Here is a 12,614-nt window from a genome sequence, read left to right as displayed (position 1 = left end):
TTTTTAAAGAAACTGTAGAATTCATGGTCAAAAAAGCTAAGAACTACTGCATCAATTGAAGTTCAATAACCCTCTCTACCTAAATGCAATTTGCAACATTCTGTTATTTTTTTAATATGTTTAGAATGCTGAAATGTTTCTGAAGTTAAATAAACAGTATTACATTAAAAAAAAAAAAAGGTATTCAATTCTTGGGCTAAAGTATGATCCCCAGAAGCCACACTGGTGCCACACATTATGGCTCATGCATGCACACACACAGACAAAACACAAGAATAATTATAAATACAATTTAAAATTTAAAAAGGGGGTGGAACTGTCTCCATGACAAGCTTCAGAATGGGCTTCAGACTGAACAGTCCTGAGTTTCTATTCTACGCAAAACTGCAGTCCAGATACAGTAACTTAATAACCTGCCTGAAAACCAGAAACAGTAACTCAGTAAAGTCCCCAGCCACTTAACCAATCAAATTTAAGATCAGTTAGAAACCCCTTGTCTAGCTAGTCAAAAAGATACTTTGTTACCTGAGCATTCCCTGAAGTCCCCTGATATAGAACCGATCATGAATCCCCTACCCCCTCTCTAGATTAACATAAAGATACGTAACCACACTAAGTTGAGCCTGTGTGCTCACTTCAGAGTCACTGTGGAGTGGTGGCCCCTGCATGCTGGATATTTCTGCAGAGTAAACGCTCCTTGCTTTTGCATACTACCTGAGACTGAGGTCTTCCTTCAGAGAGTAGAAGGATGGAGAGTTCAAAGTTATCCTTGGCTACATAGTAAAGTTGAGACCAAGCCTAGCTACATGAGACATTGCCTTTAAAAAAAAAAAAAAGACTAATTTCAAAATGGAAGTGCCCCTCATGCCTGAAGTCCCTGTACTTGAGAGGTACAGACAGACAAATGGAAAGGGCTTTAATGCCGTTCTAGGTTCCTAGGCTATATAACAACACGTTGTCTCAAAATATATTGTCATACACACAAAGAGAGAGAGAGATTGGGAGAACTTGTAAGGAATCAGTTCTCTACTACCAAGTGGGTCTGGAGACTCAAACTCAGGTCCTCTGGCTTGGTGGCAAGCACTTTTATCTGCTATCACAGGCCCTGGGCCCCATATCTAAATAGCAAGTTTCAGGCCAGCTAGGGCTACAAAGTAAGACTGTGTAGGAAACAAAAAGGAAGAAAAAAAAATCCACTGCCTCAAATAAAGAGAAAAATCACTTATTCTCAGAAGGCAGAGGAAGAGCATAATCCGAGCTAGGAACTTCTTAGCAATCTGAACTGTCTGAATGTGGCCAAGGGCTTTACCCGTCTGGAGTGTTGGTTGTCTGCAACAAGGAAGTCAAAATCTGTACCTGGCTCTCAGAACTGCAATGTAGATAAAAGGCCCCTCTCTCTCTCTCTGTCTCTCTCTCTCTCTCTCTCTGTGTGTGTGTGTGTGTGTGTGTGTGTGTGTGTGTGACTTTGAGACATTGTATTGCTATGTAGCCTAAGAGCCTAGGGCCTAAACCCCTTTCAGTGTCTGTGTCTCTACCTCACAAGATACACTTGAGCCAGAGTTTGATGTTCAGTATCTTCCTTTATCATGCTCCAGTTTAGTTTTTTGTTTTATTTTGGTTTTTGGTTTTTTAAGACAGGGTTTCTCTGAGTTTCTTGGCTGTCCTGGTACTCGCTTTGTAGACCAGGCTGGCCTCAAACTCATAGCAATCCGCCTACCTCTGTCTCCCACAGTGCTGGGTGCTGTGTGTTTCTGGAAAACTTTCCTGGCTAGACTAGTTTGGGAAAGCTTCTGTGGACAGTTGTTCCCTGTTAGGTATTATGATGAATCCTGACATGCTCAGACATGACCTTCAGCTTGAAGATTTAGAACAAAGCCACCCTTCTCTACCCCCCCTACCCACCCTCCCATCTGCATACCCACTTGCCCATCCATCCATCCTTCCATCCATCCATCCTTTCATCCATCCATCCCTCCTAGCCATTCTCTCATCCTCCTGCCCATCCTCCCACCCGTCCATCCACTTATCAATGAACCCATCTATATATTTGTCAACAGCTCACTCATCCACACATTCATATCTACTTATCTATCCATTTTTGACTCAGGGTCTCTTACTGAACCTGGAGTCCACTGATTGGCTAAGCTGACTTCTCCTGTTTCCACCTTCCCCAGGGCGAGGTGGAGGTGAGGTGTGTGTGTGTGTGTGTGTGTGTGTGTGTGTGTGTGTGTGTGTGTGGAGGTGTTACAGTTCCCTGGGTTCTGTGGGACTAAAATCAGGTCTCCTTACTTGGGCAGCAAGCACTTTCCCCACTGAGCCTGCTCCTCAGGTCCAGTCCCTAGAATGGACTGGAACTTGGAAGAAAGAGTCTGAAGCTAGATTTGGTTTGATACTTGGATACTCCAGCAGAGAACTGACGACTCATTGGAGGGTGAGTTACAGTGTTGGGAACAGGACAGTCGGCTGACCCCAGGCAGACAGGCCAGTGTTTGGCATGTTTAGAGGACTCCTAACTGCTGAGGGTTGGCCAATTTCAGTCTGATTCAAAGCAATCTTCATTCCTGTATATACACAACGATGGTGGCGTTTTATTGATAAATTTGGCATGCAGCCGGGACTGGCGCTCAGTGGGTGGTGTCTGCCTATCTCGGGAAGCCCTGGGTTCACATAAACTGGATGTGGAGATGCATGCCCACAACTCTGACACTCGAGAGATGCAAAAACAAGGATGAGGCGGTCAGAAGCCTCCCTCGCTATGCAGCCATCAAGACCAGCCCAGGCTGTGTGACACATGACTAACAACACAAGGCAGAGCTGGCTGTGGTGGCTCACACTTGTGATACCAGTACTGGGACCACCGAGGGAGGACATGAGTTGGAGAATAGCCTAGGCTATAGGAATAAAACAAGTTTTTAAAACAACCATAAAGATCAGGAAGAGGGGCTGGAGTGATGGCTCAGAGGTTAAGAACACTCACTGTTCTTCCAAAGGTCCTGAGTTCAATTCCCAGCAACCACATGGTGGCTCATAACCATCTATAGTGAGATCTGGTGTGCAGGCAGAATGTTGTATAAATAATAAATAAATCTTAAGAAAAAAAAAAAAGATCAGGAAGAAAGGAAGGGAAAGAAGAAGGGAGGGAGGGAGAAAGGAAGGAAAAAAGGAAGGAAGGAGAATCAGGAAACAGTCTTTAACTTTCAAGCATCACCTACTCACAAAGACCTGATTCCCTCAGCTAGGCCCCATCTAAAAGTACCACAGACCCCCCCAAACAGCACTGCCACATTTGGAAAACAAGTGTTCATAACATGAGCCTGTGGGGGGGATCTGATTCAAATCATAGCAGGGGTGTCGCTGAAAGGAGGCCAGCTTGAGTTGCCCGAAAAGGAAGCCAAGTGGTCATAGAATCTCCTGGAAAGGGTGAGGGCGCTGGCATTGGCCGTTCTGCAGAGTCAGCCCAGTGCTAATGCTTGGAGAGTCCAAATCCCACTTGGTCGTGTAACAGGAACACTGGTGCTGACACAGCATGCAGACAGGAGCCGGGCTGCGCCAGCGGCAGAAGGGAGGCCTGGAGAGCCCTCACCAACTCTGAACATGGGGATGGCCATAGGTATTCCAGCCCCAGCCTTCTGAGTCAGCATGACTCGGGCGCACGGAGCTTGTCCCATATGATAGGTCCCTGAGCCAGGTGGGTGTCTTCTCTGTCCTGCTGGGAGCTGGGGGCTGCAGACTGGATGGGACAGCAAGAGGCCCTTGTTCGTCCTGAATAGGAATCCTTATGCACTATAGCAGTCTGTTCCCTTGTTGTCAGACCCCACTGGCAGACTTCTGGCCACAGGCGATTTGGGGGGGTTTCTTGCTTGGTGAAAACGGTCTTCAAACAGCCACACCATTGTGTCTAATGAGTCTTCATGCTGATCTCTGGTGTTACAGGAGAAAGGCTAACCCTTCTTTACAACAGGGCCAAGAATGTGTAAAATCCTCCTCCTCCCTGAGACAAGGTTTTTCTGTGTAGCCTTGGCTGTCCTGGAACCCACGCTATAGACCAGGCTGGCCTTGAACTTAGAGATTCATCTGCCTCTGCCTCTGCCTCCAGCTGCTGCTGCTTCTTCTTCTTCTTCTTCTTCTTCTTCTTCTTCTTCTTCTTCTTTTTCTTTTCTTCTCTTCTTCTTTCATGGAGCTATGAATAAAGCCCATAGCCTCAGTCATGCTAAGAAAGTGCTCTAATACTAAGTCACACCTCCAGCCCCTCACCAAGGGATCTGGGTAGTCCACATGAGCTGGCCCTCAGCCCTAGGTGAAGCCTTTTCCTCTCCACAGAGACAACTGGACGAGAAGGGAAGCAAAAATTCTTACCATGCCCTCCTCATCTTATAACATGTCTGACATGGCACAGGCTAACTTCAAACCTACTATGTAGCTGAGGCTGATCTTGAATTTCTGATCCGCCTGCCTCAGCCAAGTGTATGCTCCACAGCTGGCCAAGCTATGTGCTTTTCTCTGTCCACAGTACCTACTGCATAATGGGAATGGGAGGATTTAAAAAAAAAAAAAAGATGGCCCATACTTCATTTAAAAAGTGTGTATACTGCCAGATATGGTTATGGTGTGTGTGTGTGTGTGATTCTAGCACCGAGGAGACTGAAGCAAGAAGATTGCTAATTGCTAGCCTAGGCTACAGAGTAAAACCCTATCTCAAAAAAAAAAAAAAAAAAAAAAAAAAAAAAGCTTAAAAGGATGAGATGCAGCATCTAAAGACACTTGCCTACAAGCCTGATGTCCTGAGTTCTGTCTCCTCCGGGACCTATGTGGTAGGAGGAAAGAATCAACTCCCACATGTCAACGAATCTCCATACATGTCCCATAGCACATGCACAACATACACACACGCACATACCACACACTTCAAATGTAATAAAACCATTTTCATGGAACTGGAGAGATGGCACCGTGTGTGTGTGTGTGTGTGTGTGTGTGTGTGTGTGTGTTATGTTATGTTATGCATGTGTTAGTGTATGTGTCCATGGTATGGGCAAAACTTAGGGAGTCAATTCTCTTTCCGTCTTTAGATGGGTCCCTGGGACTCATCTGGTTGGCATGGTGAAGGTGTGACCCCACTGAGCACACACAGTTCCTGGCACCCACCTCACATGGCCTACAGCCACCGAGAGCCCCAAATCCAGGAGATCCAACTCCTCCGGCCTCTACGGGCCCCCTGCACACACATGCACACACCCACACAACATGTACGAATAATTAAAAATAATAACATTTAAAATAAAAAATATTTTAAAGAAGTTTAAAGCCGTCCTCTTTTCCTTCCTTTCTTCTTTCCTTCTTCTCTTCCTCCCTCCTTTCCTTTCTTTCTTTCAAGATAGGGTTTCTCTGTGTAGCCCTGGCTGTCCTGGACTCACTTTGTAGACCAGGCTGGCCTAGAACTCACAGTGATCCGCCTGCCCCTGCCTCCCCTTGTGCTGAGATTCCAGGCGTGCGCCACTGCGCCCAACTGACCCTCTGCTTTCTTTAAGACGGGGTTTCATGTGTCCCAGGCTAGCTTTGAGCTTACTCTGTGGCCAAGGATAACTTTGAACTCCTGATCCTCCTGCCTCAGCCTCCCACGTCTTGAGAGTATGTGTGTATACCACCAGGCACTTTTTTGTTGTATGTTTATGTGGTTTTGGGTCAGTTACAGGGTCTCTAAATGAAGCCCAGGCCGTTGTTTATGTCACTAGATTAGCTATGCCGCTCAGGCTGGCCTTGATCTTGTGATCCTTTTGCCTCAGCCTGTACAGTGCTTAGCTGGTGAATGTGCCGGGTGCAAAGTATGATGACCTGAACTTGATCCTTGGGACTCATATGGTAAGAAGAGACAACTTCAAGTGTCCTCGACCTCCACATGTGTTCTATAACAAAAGCACAGCCAGAGATATACAGACAATACAGAAATAAGTGCAAAAACAAATAAAAAATAATTTAAAATAAAGGAAAGATTTGGAGATAACCTAGTATGGACCTTATAATCCCAGCACTCAGGATACTGACGCAGGAGGATCAAGAGTTCAAGGCCAGTCTGGGCTACATTGTGAGACCTGGCCTTAAATAAAATAATAATAAAGAACTGGGGTCAGAAGCCGGGCACGGTGGCACAGGCCTTTAATCCCAGCTTTCAGGAGGCAGAGGCAGGTGGATCCCTGTGAGTTCAAGGCCAGCCTGGTCTACAAAGTGAGTCTAGGACAGCGAAGGCTACACAGAGAAGCCTGGTCTAAACAAAAACAAAAACAACAAAACAAAACAAAAAACCAAACAAACAAAAAGAAAGAAATATCTGAAGAGATAAATATAGGAGCTGAGATAATCAGGCTAGAGGGCTGGAGTGGCTGAAGAGGACAGGTGGGTCACCTGATATGGCGAAGAGGGAGCTGTCACTAGAGGAACATCCTGAGAGGAGTGACAGGAGAGTGAGGTAGACTTCAGAGTGGACACCAGGGAGGTTCCTAGGAACTGCCTCTCTGGAAAGCAGAAGCTGGACTCTCTTGCTGAGTCATGGCAGGCGGAGGGGAGGAGGAACAGGCTGCGGGTTTCCTGCAGCTCCTGGAGTGGGTGGGGGTAAGGGTTCGCAAAGACTGACTACTCTACAGCCATCTGGGGCTGGATGTCATTTACCAAGCAACCAGCCGTCTGTCCCACCCTGAGATTTTTCCCTAAGTGCCCTAAACTGTGCATACCCGGAGCTGAGAAAGTCAAAATCAGACCAACAGGGTAGACAGGCTCAACATGGCCAAGAGATGGAAGAAGGGAGCTGAGTTCAGGCATGGAGTGAATGAATATATTGGCTTAGTCTCTGAGCATGGAAGGAAGGAGTCAGCCTGGGACTGGAAGCCTTGGGGACACTGAAGACCAAAGACAGAATAAACGGGGATTCCCCTAGACAAAGAGCCAACACTCAGGAAAATGGGTCTGACCTGGGCTGGAATTAGGACTGCCTCCCTGAGTGCTGGGATTAAAGGTGTTGTTTGTAGTTTGTTTGTTTACATTGTCAGTCACAGAACTTGGGCCTTGCTAATGATAGGATCCACCACTGAGCCTTGCTTCCAGCTCCTGGATGATGGATTCTAGGCAGACACTTACTGTTGGGCCCTCCGGTGCCTCACTAAAGGTGCTCTAGAAAGAAAGAATCTTGCAAGGTGGCAAACACCTGTAATCCCAGCACTTAGGGAGGCAGAGGTAGGCAGATCTCTGTGAGTGCAAGGCCAGCCTGGTCTACAAAGAGAGTCCAGGACAGTTAATTCTACACAGAGAAACCCTGGAAAAACAAACAAACAAAAAATAAAACAAAAAGCAGGGTAGTGGTGGTGCAGGCCTTTAATCTCAGTACTGGGAGGTGGGGGATGGAGTAGAGGCAGGTGGATCTCTGTGAGTTGAGTCCAGCCTGGTCTACAGAGCATGTCCAGGACAGCCAGGACTGTTACACAGAGAAACCCTGTCTCAACAAAACCAACCAAACAAAAACAAAAACAACCCAACCCCCTAAAACCTAAAACCAAAAGGAAACAAACCAGCTTGGGTCCCACAAGGCTAATATGTACAACTAAGCTTTGTGAGCAAAGGGAGAGAAAAGACTTGAACTCTGGTGAGCCCCAAGGAAGGGGCTTTCTCTGACTAATTTGGAAGAAGTCACATAGCGGTGAAGTGGCCTTCATACCCGCACCATCCCTCCTTCCAGCTCTACCTCTGTGGGAGCCTAAGCACCTACCCATTCTGTTTGGGAATTACATTCTCAAGGCAGCATCTTCCACCTGTAGCAAATGGAGACAGTCCAACAAGCCTTTGGGGCTTCATCACAAAGAAGCAGAGGCTTGAAATCAAATGGACCTTGACTGTTGTTGTGTGATTTTTTTTGAGCATATGTAAAGAAACAGCTATTTGACCTAGGCTTAATGTCATATACCTACAATTCCAACAATGTGGAAGTGGAGAGACAGGCAGAAGGATTGGGAGTTCAAGGCCAACCTTGGCCACATCATGATTTTGAGGACAGCCTGTGCTGTAAGAGACTCTGGTGGGGGAGAGAGGAAAAAAAGGGTTGGGAAGGGAGAGGGAGAGAGAAGAGAGAGAGAGATCTGACAGAAGAGCAAGTGGGAAGACAGATTGCTAGACACAGAGCCAGGGATAGGGAGAGAAGGTGCTGAGCAAGCTGGTCAGACGCCAGTGTTGTCCTGAGAGCTGCTGGGCTGGACCCAATCAGGGCAAGATGGATGGCTGCTTGGAGAAGGCAGAAGTCACCAGACTAGGCAAGTGGACTGTCTCTTCTCTGGGTCTGATCTGTGAGGAAAGCCCAGCCTGGAGCAGGGCAGGTATAAACCTGCACTAGGTGGTAGAAGCAGGAGGATTGGCAGGTTAAGGTCACTCTGCTACAAAGAAAGTCCAAATACAACCTGGGCTACATGAGACTCCTATAAAGGAAAAAAAAAAAAAAAAAGGTGGGAGAGGGGTGAAGGGTTGGAGAGATGGCTCAGTCTTTTGACAGGGTGTCTCTGCGCAGCCCTGGCTGTCCTGGACTCCCTTTGTAAACTAGGCTGACCTCTAACTCACAGTGATCCTGCCTCTGTCTCCCTGAGTGCTGGGATTTCAGGTGTGTGCCACTGCGAGGAGCTTCAGTCTTGAAGAGTGGTTACTGCCCCTGCAGAGCACCTGGTTGTGGTTCCCACATGGTAGCACCCACATGGTAGCTCCCAAGCATCTGAAGCTCCAGTTCCAGGGGATCTGATATGTCTTCTGACTCCAAGGGCTCCTGCATGCACATGGTATATATTCACTCAGGCAACACACATACATAAAATAAACATTTTTTTAAACTTAAAAAAAAAGACTGCAAAGATTGGTTTTGTTCGGGTTTATTTCAAGTCAGGGTCTCACTATGCAGCTCTGGCTATCCTGGAACTCAGACACATCCTCCTGGCTCTGCTTCCCAAGTGCTGGGATCAAAGGTATATCCCACAATGCTCAGCTGAGATAGCCTGGCGGTGGTGCCTGCCTGTAGGCATGGTCCTCAGGAGGGGGCAGTAGGAGGGTCAGGAAATGGTGGCTGGCTTGCATTACAGAGCATACCTCATCTTTATGAACAAAATCAAGGAGGAAAAATGAGCCAAGCAGTGTGTAAACAAAGCTCCCACCGATGCTTAATTTCTAAAAGTCCTACCAACTGGGACTGGCAAGGTGATTCAGCAGGTAAAGGTGCCTGATGCTAAACCTGAGCAAACTCAGTTGGATTCTTTAGGAACTCACATGGAAGAAAGAGAGAAGTGACTCCCACAAGCTGTCCTCTGACCACCCCCCACACTTGTGTGTGTGGCCCAGGCAGGCCTGCGTCCATACATATACATTATACAAGTGTACACACAATAAAAGATAGAAAATAGTAATTATTTTTTTTTTCTCTCTCGGGTATTTGTCATAGTGACTAAAAGCTGCCTAGCAGACATAGAGGAATCCATCTTCCATCTTTTAAACCCATGGCCTTCAACATTACTTTATTTTTATTTCCTTTTTCTTTGAAACAGAGTCTCATGTAACCCAGGTTGGCCTGGAACTTGCTCTATAGAACCCCCGATTCCACCTTCTGAGCACTCTAATTATGGGTGTCTGCCACCACACCCAGTTCATGTAGCACTGGGGATCGAACCCGGGCCTCCTGCATGCTAGGCAAGCACGCTACCAAATATTTTTATTATTAATTTTTTTGAGATAGTGTTCACTGGGTAGCTGTGGCTTGGAACTCATAGTGATTCACCTGCCTCTGTTTCCAAAGTGCTGGGATTAAAGGTACAAATCACCATGCCCAGATCTAGTATGTCCCATTTTATTATATCATGTGTGTGTGTGTATGTGTGTGGTGAGAGTATAGGTTTGTGCATGAGGAAGTTAGGGGATAACTTTAGCGAGTCATACCTCTCTTACTGCTGTGAACATTTATTGTTCTTTAGCTAAAGGAATGGTAAAAGGTTACATTTGAGGCCTGTTTCTTGAGTCTGGCAACAAAGCAGACTGTGTCTGGACCTGACAGTAAAAGATGAGCTTAAGGCCTGGTCTCCTGCTTATGAAGAGGACTGAGAAGGCATCCGAGGCAATATGACCATGGGACTCAAGTGTGGGGTTAAAACAGACCTGTACTGCTACCCTGGGCTGGGCAAGGGTGGTGGAGGTCGCTGAATCTAGGAGCCATTTGTCCTCCGCCAGGTCAAAGAGCTCGAAGGCTGGAAGTGCCTGTGGCTTGTGCTGGTTGAGCCTCCGTGGCTGGGCAGAGGACAAGCCAGCATGGGGGCATTTTGACTTCCAGAGCCAGTCTGCCAGCCGGCAGTCTTGGTGTGTTGACACAGCCGTGGGGCCAGCGTGCTTCCCGGCTGCATTTGAAACAGTCACCTGGCAGAGCTGACTTAGCCATACCCCAGTGTGAGGGAGCATTGCAGACCTCTCTCTCTCTCTCTCTTTTTAAACAGGAATGCCAACATCCTCAGAGGAGCAGCCAAGCTCTGGAGCATAGTTTTTGCTGTAGCTGAGCCTGTCGGGAAGGCTTTCTCTTATTTTTTAAGAACTCCTGTATGGTGACTCAGGGAGCGTCCTCAGCCGGTCAGTTAAGCTAGCAGTGAGACCATGTTTGCATCTGTAGGACTATAAATGTATTTTTGGACGAGTTAGAGGACTTGATCATCTATGAGATGACTATTAACTTTTATTTGTAGGACTTTAGGTTTCATCCCTGTTAAGTTGGAGCCTTAAAAGTCATAAACATAGTCCATTAAAGCTAGAGCATAACAGTTTCTTGTATAATTTAGTATATAAGAAGTCCATAGCTTATAAAAGCCCAAGGATATATTATATTACCATTTTCAGAAAATAAGACCAAGCATATTTTGATAGTGAAGATAGAGCACAATGACCAAGTTTTAACATAAACAAATAAATGCCTCTAAAATTAATAGATACTTACTAACCCCTGAGATTTAGAATAATCAACATAGTAGAACAGTATAGAAGAATTTTTTTAATTACATTTGAATTTATTATACCAAACCTATTGACCAGAAAACCTAGTGATTCCTGATCACAGGCAGCTCATGGTGGGAGAAACAGCATTTATTTATTAATTTAGGAATTGATAAAGACATAGGCAGTTAGACAAACATTTTAAATTAGCTTAATTTGAATAGACCTTTATAATCTTGAAATTTTAAAATGTAAAAATTATACTGAGTTGAATCATATATATTGTAAAATATAACTTTGAAATTTTATAAAAATCATTTTAAATACCAATTTAAAATGAGATTTGTTGCTGTCTTAGTCTGAAAGGAGATAAAATAAACAGAGAATTAATAATGATTAAAATTGTTCATACCATGTGGTCAACTTAAGGTTTACAGTTTAATCTGAAGATTTTTTTTTTTTTTTTTGAGAGTGTAACAATAAACCACAGAGTATTTTATTTAGTGGGATAGCAGGCAGAGAGAAACAGGCAGGACTTTGAGAAAAGAGAGCTTGGGAATTGTGTTTTACTTCACAGATCGCTCTTACTGTTACTGGATATTACTGGATATTAGACATTTGAGTAGGGCAAACATAGGTATAGAAGCCAGAGGGTTCCCAAAGGGGAGAGAATATGAGGAAGCCATTTCTGCAAATGAGAAAGGAAAATGGAAGTGGACCATGTGGCTAGGGTTCATCATCCAAAAAGCATGGCAGGTCAGGGGCTTAGCCTGGCTAGAACCTCTGTGCCTGGTGCCAGGGCTTTATCACAGTAAGGCTGGGAGGGAATCTTATCCACTGGAAAGGCTAGGGGCAGATAGGCAGTTTTAGAGTGGAGGCAGGAAGGAATGCAGCGGCCTTGTAGGGCCTACAAGAGACTGCAGTTTTGCAGCTCTGAAAGCAGTGTAAATGCAGCTGGCGGGGGTTGGGAGGGACCACAATCATGTGACTGGCCTTGATTGCCCGAGTTGAGATGCCACTATGTGCTTGCTGTTAGTCGAGATGGCAGTGAGGCCGTGGTTCCACCCTCTTTATCCCAAAATCAACATGGCAGCTAGCCACAAGTCATGTGCGGCCACAGCAGCACGGCAAATCGGAGGCTGCAGGATCCGATTGGACTGGCTGTGTAGTCGAGAGTGACCTCACCTTGCAGTTCTGATCTCCTTGATACACCTCTGCATTTTCAGGTGTGGCAGCCACCACATTAAGGCTTCCCATTTTCTTTCTTCTTTTAAAATCTATTTTCTTTTTGTTGCTGCTGATCTTTTTAAAAATTTTATTTAGTGGGGGCATTACATTTTTATTGTGTGTGTGTGTGTGTGTGTGCGCGCGCGCGCCCCCACATGTGTGTGCGCAGGAACGTGTCTGCAAGGACAGTTTATGGTGATTATTAATTCTCTCTTTCAACCATGTGGCTGGGTGATTGAACTCGAACCTCAAACTGAGTTTTATGGGACGCTGAGGACTGAATCCAGGTCTTCCTGAATGCATGACAAGCACTCTACCAACTGAGCTACAACCCCAGCAAACTTGGTCTTGGCTTTATTTATTTATTTATTTATTTATTTATTTATTTATTTATTTATGTTTAT

The sequence above is a fragment of the Psammomys obesus genome, unplaced genomic scaffold, assembly GCF_907164565.1.
Source record: "Psammomys obesus unplaced genomic scaffold, mPsaObe1.curated_primary_1811, whole genome shotgun sequence".
NCBI classification, from domain to species: Eukaryota; Metazoa; Chordata; class Mammalia; order Rodentia; family Muridae; genus Psammomys; species Psammomys obesus.
This window is presented reverse-complemented; position numbering follows the sequence as displayed.